The following is an 8106-nucleotide window of genomic DNA, read 5'->3' as shown; positions in this document are numbered from 1 at the left end:
CCCACGGCCACGCCAAAAGGAAAGTAAAAAGAAACAGGTGGGATGAATTTTCATCATGTATTTGATATAGTCCCCCAAACTCGGTGCCATGGAGTCGATGCCAACTCACAACAATGCTACAAACAGGCCGGGGGAGAACTGCCCCCGTGGGCTTCTGGGCTGGGAACTCTTCACAGGATCCCGGGTGGCCTAGTGGTTGTGCATTGGGCTGCTAATCTCAAGGTCAGTGGGTTGAAACCACCAGCAGCTCCGGGAGGGAAAGACGAGGCTTTCAGCTCTAGTAAAGAGCTATAGTCTGGGAAACACACAGGAGACATTCTACCTGTCACTATGAGTCGGAAGACACTTGATGGCAGTGAGGTTTTTTGGGAGCAAGACCAGGATTTCTACTCCCCTAAAGAGTGACAGTCTCGGGAACCCACAGAGGCCAGCCGGTCCTGTCGGGTCACTATGAGTCGGCTTCGACTCGATGGCAGTGGATTTTGAAGTTGGTGTGTTTTTGGCTTTTGAACTCTTCGCAGGAGCAGAAAGCCTGATTTGTTCCCTTTGGAGTGGCTGGTGGTTTCGAACTGCTGACCTTGTGGTTAGTAGCCCATGCGTAACCCCCAGTATATCCCAAATAGTATGCCAGCATATAATCAGGGTCTTTTTAAGTATCAGTTAAATGGTTTCCCTTTTCCCTAAGTTTTCAAAATCCAGTGTGCACTGCAGTGTCCTTTGGAAAGGCCACATGTCAAGTGCCCAGGAGCCCGAGTGGCTTGTGGCTCAGCCCTGAGTCCTCAGTGTCCTTGGAAGACAGACTCTCTGTTGCTTCCTTCAGTCACCACTTTCCTTGGGCCTCTAGTCCCCCACTCACCCCCCAGATCCTCGTCCTCCGGCTGGGCCCTGGCGTCATTCTCCCTCACTCCTCTTTCATTCTCCAGCCGAGAGGACAGGACGGATGAGAACTTTCACCTTTCCCAGCCCAACAGGGCCCCACCTCTCCCCTCTCCTGGCCTCCCTCCCTGCTTTCATTCAGAGCAAGGACGCCTGGGACTGCACTTGGAAACATGTGAAAGGCCTCTTCATACAACTGGTCCAGTGCTCCAGGGGAAGGAGGGGCTGGGCCAAAGCTGGGGGTCAGGGGAAGACATTTCCCGTGATGCTGGGGGCGGGGGGGTTGTCTGCTGACCATATGTCTGGGGGAGGCGGCTCCTCTGATAATGCAAAGCAGATTCCTCTCCGCTATGTGGCAGCTGGTGGGCAGAAGGCCAGGGGACAAAACTGGGTCCCCAGGCGTCTGGGGAGAGAAGAGTGGAGGCCAGGAGGGTCCCTGCCTTCCAGTGAACCCTGCCCAGCTACACCAGGGCCCCCTTGGCAACGGCCTGGCTGCACTTGGCTATGCCCCAGGCTCCAGATAACTCAGGAGTTCCATAACTCATACCCCCCAGTCCTCAGCACACACCTCTCCATTCTGATGGCAACCAGCATGCGTCTCAGGGTGACCCTGGAGAACCCTCTTCGGCCTGTACCCCAGCTCAGTTAGTTCAGATTGCCCCCCATTGATCCCATTTCTCCTTCTGGATTCTCTTGATGTCAGCACCCCACACACCCCAGGGCTAAGGCCAGAGGCATTTTTCAAAGGCTCCCTTGTAGATGCACATTCAGGAACATCCCACCTCTCACCCCTCCATCCCTCGGGCCTGCCCTCTTTCCACAGCACCGGGCACTTCCCAGTCCCTGCCCTCCTTTCCTGACAATCCTTTCTTTTGCTGTTTCCAGCAACACTCCCAGAGGGCTCTGTGTTTGGGTCTACTGCTGGCCCTGGAACGGCTCATTTAGAACAGTCTGGAAATACCGGGGCTGTATTCTAGTGACTCAGAATCTGGGGGTCATTCTGAGGTTTCCAGCAGAAGTCTGAACACCCCTTGAGGAGCCCTCAAGACTTTAGGCCCTGGGCCTAGAACTCCGTGTCCGAGTTCTGGGGCCCCAGAGGTAACCCGGGCCCAAGGCTTCCACCGAAGTCCAGATGGTGTCTCCTGCTCCTCTGGACCTGGGATGCCAGGCGTCCGCACCAGCTGTGCGGGCCAAGGGCACAGCGCAGCCAAGCTTCCAAGTGTCAATCTTGGAGCTGAGGGAGGTCGTGACCTCTGGGAAGATGATGCCGAGAGCACAGCCCCGGCCATCCGGGTACCACTTAGGAATCTCTGTGTCCCAAGAGGGAGAAAACCCACCCCCACGTAGGTGGCTTATGGGGCATTTGTTGTCCAAGGTGGCAAGGTGCAGGGGAGGGCTGGCTCTAGACGCAGCGGGATTGGGGGCACCCCCCAGGACCTGGTTGTTCTCTCTTCCTCTCTTGCCTCCATTTCCTCAGATGGGCTCTGCCCTTGCCGGTGCAAGGGTCTGCACGGCCTCAGGGCTCAGCCCCCGGGGAAGAGGGCGCCTCAGACCTAGGACAGTCGTCATAACCCAGCAAGCTGCCACCAAGGAGGGCTGCTAGACTCTCTTCTGAGGCGCCTCGTAGGAGCCCCTTCCGGACAGCCACAACCGTCACACCCTGTCCCTCCCAAACTGCTCACTCTGGCCACTCCAGTCCCACTGCCTTGGGCACTCCCCAGCCCTGCTCTCCCTTCCCGGCAGCCTCTCCTCCAGCTGTGCCAGGAATGTTCTTCACGGTTCGCCCCTTCTGGGGCCAGCTTCAACCCGAGCCATCCCAACAAGTCTCCAGATGTGTCCTGGGCTCCAGTCAGCCCACCTCTGTGGCCAGGGCACATGGCTAAGGTGGTGGTCACCTCCCCGCCCCCCCCTTCCTCCAGTCCACCCTTAAGGCATGGGGACCGAGAGTGGGGGGAAATTGAGACTCCAGTCCCCAAAGGGAACTCCCCAAACACCAACAAACATCTACCCTAGTCCCCATTCCAGATCAATGCTCGGACTCCTTCCTCTTCACCAAGTAACCCTCCAGAGCAAAATGTATGTGTCTGGTCCAAACGAATCACTGTGAAACAGCACAATGAGACAGAGCTGAGTCCAGGGGGCTCTGACGAGGAAGGACACCCGCGTGGATGGGGGAGACCCCCGCGAGAGAAGCATTCCCTCTGAGGATGAACAGAATCTGGATTGTGGGGACGGAAAGCGGAGTGAGGACAATATTCCAGCCAGAGCAAGGAACCGCACGGAGGCATAGTAAGGCGCGGAGCAGGGAGCTCCGCTTCAGTTGACTTCCAGCATTTGTCAGGGGAGAGCCAGGGGAACTCGAAGGCCACGGGGAGGCCTGTGGGCTGCGTGAGGGGTATGGAGACTGTCTGAGCAGGAGAGGCTGCCAGGGCAAGGGCAGAAGCTCAAGGCAGAAGAGCAGCTGGCAGCTTGGTGCTTCGGGCCCCAGACCAGCCCTGGGGAGGAAGTCAGGGAAGCAATTCAGGAAATATCCAGCAGGGAGGAGGAGCTCCACTTGGCAAGGGATCAGAGGGGAAAACAGCATGGCTGGCCCAGAGGGGTCTGGAGGAGTCCCAGTGTCCTGCTTTGTCAACAGAGGGGGTCCTGTGCTGTCCGCAGGCGCGAGAGTCCTGTAGAAGGCACAGTTTCCTGGAAGGTCTAGAAGGCCTCCTGGGAGTTTGAGAAACCGGTGGGTCCTTCCGAGGAGAAATGCGGGAGCTCTGAGCAAAGCCAAGAGTGGCACCTTCCTGACTCAGCTGCCAGGCAGAGGGAGGTCCCCTGGGTCCAGAGAAGAAAATCCCTGTGACAGGCTTGTTGAAGTGACCGGAGGAGAGGGAGGAGGCGGAGATGCCCAAGAAGGGTCAGTCGGTGGGGCAGCCTGGGCCCCACAGCATCAAGAAAACCTAAGGACCCCCAATGCTGCCAGTGCAGACAGGCCCAGGAGGGCAAGGGCAGGACAGACAGAGCCCTGGGCTTTGTCATGGGGTGGGTGCAGGGGACAGGTGGCTGTGATCAGAAGAGAAGGTGGCAGATAAGGCAGTAGGGATGCCCTGGTAGTTTTCTTTCTAGAAGTTGTGTTGAGAAGAGAAAGAGAGGGTCCGGCCTTTCCCTGGAGGGGGGCTGGGATGGGAGAATGTTGGTCAGGACTAGGCTTCCCTGGCACCCCCCATCCCCACTCACACACACACTCTCACAGGCCTGCAGCCTAGTTCTACCAGCTAGTTCCAGGGTGTGCCGAGTCCACAGCCTTGAGGATCGAGGCTAGACTGCCAGCGAGGGGTGGGGGCGGGGCAACCGTGGTCCCTGTTCTTGGTCCACCCTGCCCCACTCCTTTATACCCCTATCCTTCTTCAACACCATGCTGCCACTGCCACCGTATGCAGAGGGAGGTAGTTCCGACCCATGCCTTGCTCGCTAGCACTTACACCCCAGCTGCAATGAAGGGGGTGGTGCCGAAAATACCAAGTGGATTCTACCACGACTGCCACCGAGCTCCCCTGTCAGGTACCACCGCCCTGACCCTTCAGTAAGCAGCTCCTGGGCTTTGCCCTCTCCCCTCCAGGGATGAGATCGCCCCAAAAGCCAGGCAGGACTGAGAAGCTGCGAGCATCCCAGCTGGTTCCTACAGAAGCCACTGCAGCAGGGAGAGTCCCTTCCCCTTCCTGGGGTAACACAAAGGCTGGGCACATGCTCGGAGAGTGCCACATGCCTGTCACGCTAGGGCCCGCCTCACACCTCTCCAGGGAGGTTTCCAGAAGCCCTGGGGCTGGTCAAACTCAGAACCGTGACTCCGGTGAGGGATGGGGCTGGGGAGGAACAGGCAATCCAGCCAGATTGTGTCCCCAACCCGCACCCAACCATATGCCCACTAGCCAGCCAAGCGGGAAGGGAAGGAGCATGGTGGACTGGCACTGCCAGGGGCAGGGGCTAGGCGTCCCTATCTGGGAGCTAGGCCAGGACACCCCTTGCAGGAGGAAAGGCCACTTAGCACATGACATGAAAACTGTCTCAAGCTGACCACGCTTGACAGTGGAGTCTGGGGCCAGGCTGCTCACCATCCCCAGACTCTCCACTGAGACATAGGGGTGGCCCCAGCCCAGGCCTGGGGGACCTGTCCCTGAAGTCTGCAGGGAGGCAGGGCTGAGGCTTGCCCATGGGGGCCTAGCCCAATTCCCAGGGCGCCTCTGGTCTCAAGGGGACCTGGGATGCGAAGACCTTCGAGGCCTGGGAGCTAACCATGGAAGCTGCTGAACAGGCAGCGCCTGGTGATCACATGACTTTTGCCCAGCACTTTGCAGTATGCAAAGCCCTCCCACAGCCCTGATGGCCGTCAGCCAGGGCCCCGTTCTCCTTCATCCAGAGAGCTCCCCCTGAACACAGCAGAGAGAAGACAGCAGAAACCCAGACATTTGCTCAGGGCCACCTGAGTGTGCGTGACAAGCCATCCCGGGGCCTATCTGCCCCTCTGGTGCCTTCCTCTCCTGTCTACCCACTGCCCTCCCCTCCTCCCCACAATTTGGAGGTGGCTGTGCTGGGGCTGGGTGGGGTGAGGGGTAAGGCACTGGTCCAAGGAGGCAGGAGCTGGGATGGGGGCTGGAATTCATAAAGGAATGAAGGTTGAAGGGAAATGGATCCATCTGACTTTTCCCCAAAGCCCATTCCCCTCCCAGGAGCCCCCTGTCACACAGACACACACACAAGAGTGGCAGGGACAGCTGGGACCCACAGGCGATGCATAAAGGAAATTCCCGTTCAGAGACTCCTGTCTTGACCTGATGCTGCCACCAGCGCCCCTCTGCTCTGTCTGCAGGCCCCCCAGGAGGCAGGCGCCACCGGGAGCCTGGCATAGAGCCACCCAGACCTGACCTGGCAGAGGGGCAGAAGGGCCTGCGTGGTCACACTCCAGGCCCGAGTCTCACCCCTGGGCCCCTGGCCTCGACCCCTCCATCCATTCCCCACCGCGTGCCCTCCCGGCCGTTCCCAGAACTTCCTCTGTGGACACTCGCTTCACCCAAAGCCCCAGCCCCTCGCCACCCTCGTGTTCCCAGTTAGGGCCGAGCAGAACTGTCCCATACGACGGCTTCCAGACAGCCACCTATTTCTCCTGCAGAGCCATTAGTAGCCACGTGCTTAACCTCTGCACCACCAGGGGCCCCACCCCGGCATCAGAGGCCCCCATAGGAAGCCCCCCCCACACACACACTTTATTCCCCACCCTGCCCTCTTTAGCCCGTCCCTGCAGACAGACTGGGCACTTGTGCCCCTGGGAATAGCCCATGCTTCCCACTTGGCCCCTGGCGGCTGTGCTGAGCCCCTGGAGCCTGCTTCCCTGCCCCATCTGTTGCTGCAAGCTTGGCCACCTCCTCCAAGAAGCCATCCCAGATCTCCCTCCCAAACCAGATCTTGAATCTGGGGCGGTTTGCACGCAAAGGATTCTACCCAACAGGATCCTTGTGCCTCGTCGAAGACAAACAAAAGCCGTTGATTTAGAGTTCTCAAGACCTGCATCTTTGGGATGCAACTGCCAGGTCAGTCTTCCTCGGCTCCTCTCAGGGGGCTTGAACAGTTGGTGAGTAACCATTAACTCCACCCGGAGATTGCGACTCGCTTGACAGCTTTGATTACATTGTGAGCTGACTCGTGTCTGTGTCTCTGGCACCCACGGCACCTCCCACCACACCCCGGGCACAGTAGGTGCTTGAAAGTCCAGGGAGCAGAGATGACAATTCCTCTTCTGCAGAGAGCAAGCGGGGGCCCCCTCCACGTGGAGCCCACACACCAACTGAGCTTCGCCAGAAGGCCCGGGCATGGCCATTCAAGGAGAACCCACACAGTCCGGACAGACGTGAGGCCCTGAGATGGGGAGCCAGCAGATAGAGGCCAGATATGGGAACCAGCCCCTGACTTAACTCAGCCTGACGGCTCAGCAAAGCCATGCACGCTCCACCTTCTGGCTCCGGTCCTGCCAGCAGCTAGGGCCTCCACCCCCACCCCCACCCCAGTCTTTGGCTGAGGACGTAGAGGAGAAGCCACCCACAAGCATCAGTCTGTCAGACAGAGGCAGCCTGGGCCTCCAGGCCGGAGCAGGAGGAAGACGGTGGGGTGGGGGAGGTGTGGGGCCAAGGAGTTCTGAGCTTAGTCTCCCGGCCTGGAGACTAATGCGTCAGACACCTGTCTGCCTTCCGAGCTGCTCCCCTGGCGCACACCTCGAGCCCTTCCGTAAGACCCCTTCTTCCTTCCACCTGAACAGCAAACTCCAGGAGAACAGGATCTGGCTCCGACCAAGCAGCCAGCCTGTCCCTGGGCAGAGCAACCCGGTCACTGGTTGGTTACTACTCCAAATGGACAAAGCACCTGGGGATGGGCCCTGAAAGGTCAGGCACTGAGAGCCCCGTGGGGCGCAGCTCTGCCCTGGCACACAGGCCCCCTGCACCAGACTCCCTCCAGGACCACTTTGCTGTTGCTGCTGTCCTGTGTGCACCGGCACTGTGCTTCAGGATCGACTCTCCATCCTGCTGTCTCCATTTTCTCCGATGAGAAGACCGAGGCTCAAAGCGACAACGGCGCACCCACGGGCCCACCACCGGTGCACGGTGGGGCGTGAGAATCGACTGGAGACCTTGGGCCTTCGAGTACCCAGCACGCTTACCCTGGGCCCCTTAGGAAGGGTCTGTGCAGGAAGTCCCCAGGCCTCTGCAGCAGAAGGTGACTGCTTCCTCCGCACCCCAGTGTGCCCCGGGGCTCCATCCATACCAGGTCTCCCTCCTGGTTTTACCTCAGAGCCACCTTAGCTCAGACTTTCCCAGGCAGCCTGCTTCTGCAGAGGCGGGGACCTGCCTTCCAGGTTCCTGCCTTTTCCCACCCTGAGCCACTGAGTCTCAAACACGAACCCGCGCCTCACACTCCCTCTGTCTGCCTTTGGCCTAACCTCGACGCTGTCTGCTTTTTAGAGCAGATAAAAACGGCTCTAGCACGTTTTCTTCCTTCCTTTTCTTCGTTTTTTGTTTTGTTTTTTTTCCAAGAAACCCCCAAAGGGAAGGGAAAGGCATGCTTTTTGTCTCTCATTTTGTCCCCCCAACCTGATGGTGGAAACAGGTTGCACATCTGCCCAGTCTAATGGTGGAAACAGGTCACACAGGGAGAACAGAGAGGGACCAAGTGCAGTGGACATCAGTGCAGAGGGGCTGCAGG

This window comes from Echinops telfairi, unplaced genomic scaffold (assembly GCF_000313985.2).
Source record: "Echinops telfairi isolate 266 unplaced genomic scaffold, ASM31398v2 ScPeMD7_7458;HRSCAF=8496, whole genome shotgun sequence".
NCBI lineage: Eukaryota > Metazoa > Chordata > Mammalia > Afrosoricida > Tenrecidae > Echinops > Echinops telfairi.
Note: the sequence above shows the minus strand (reverse complement) of the source record.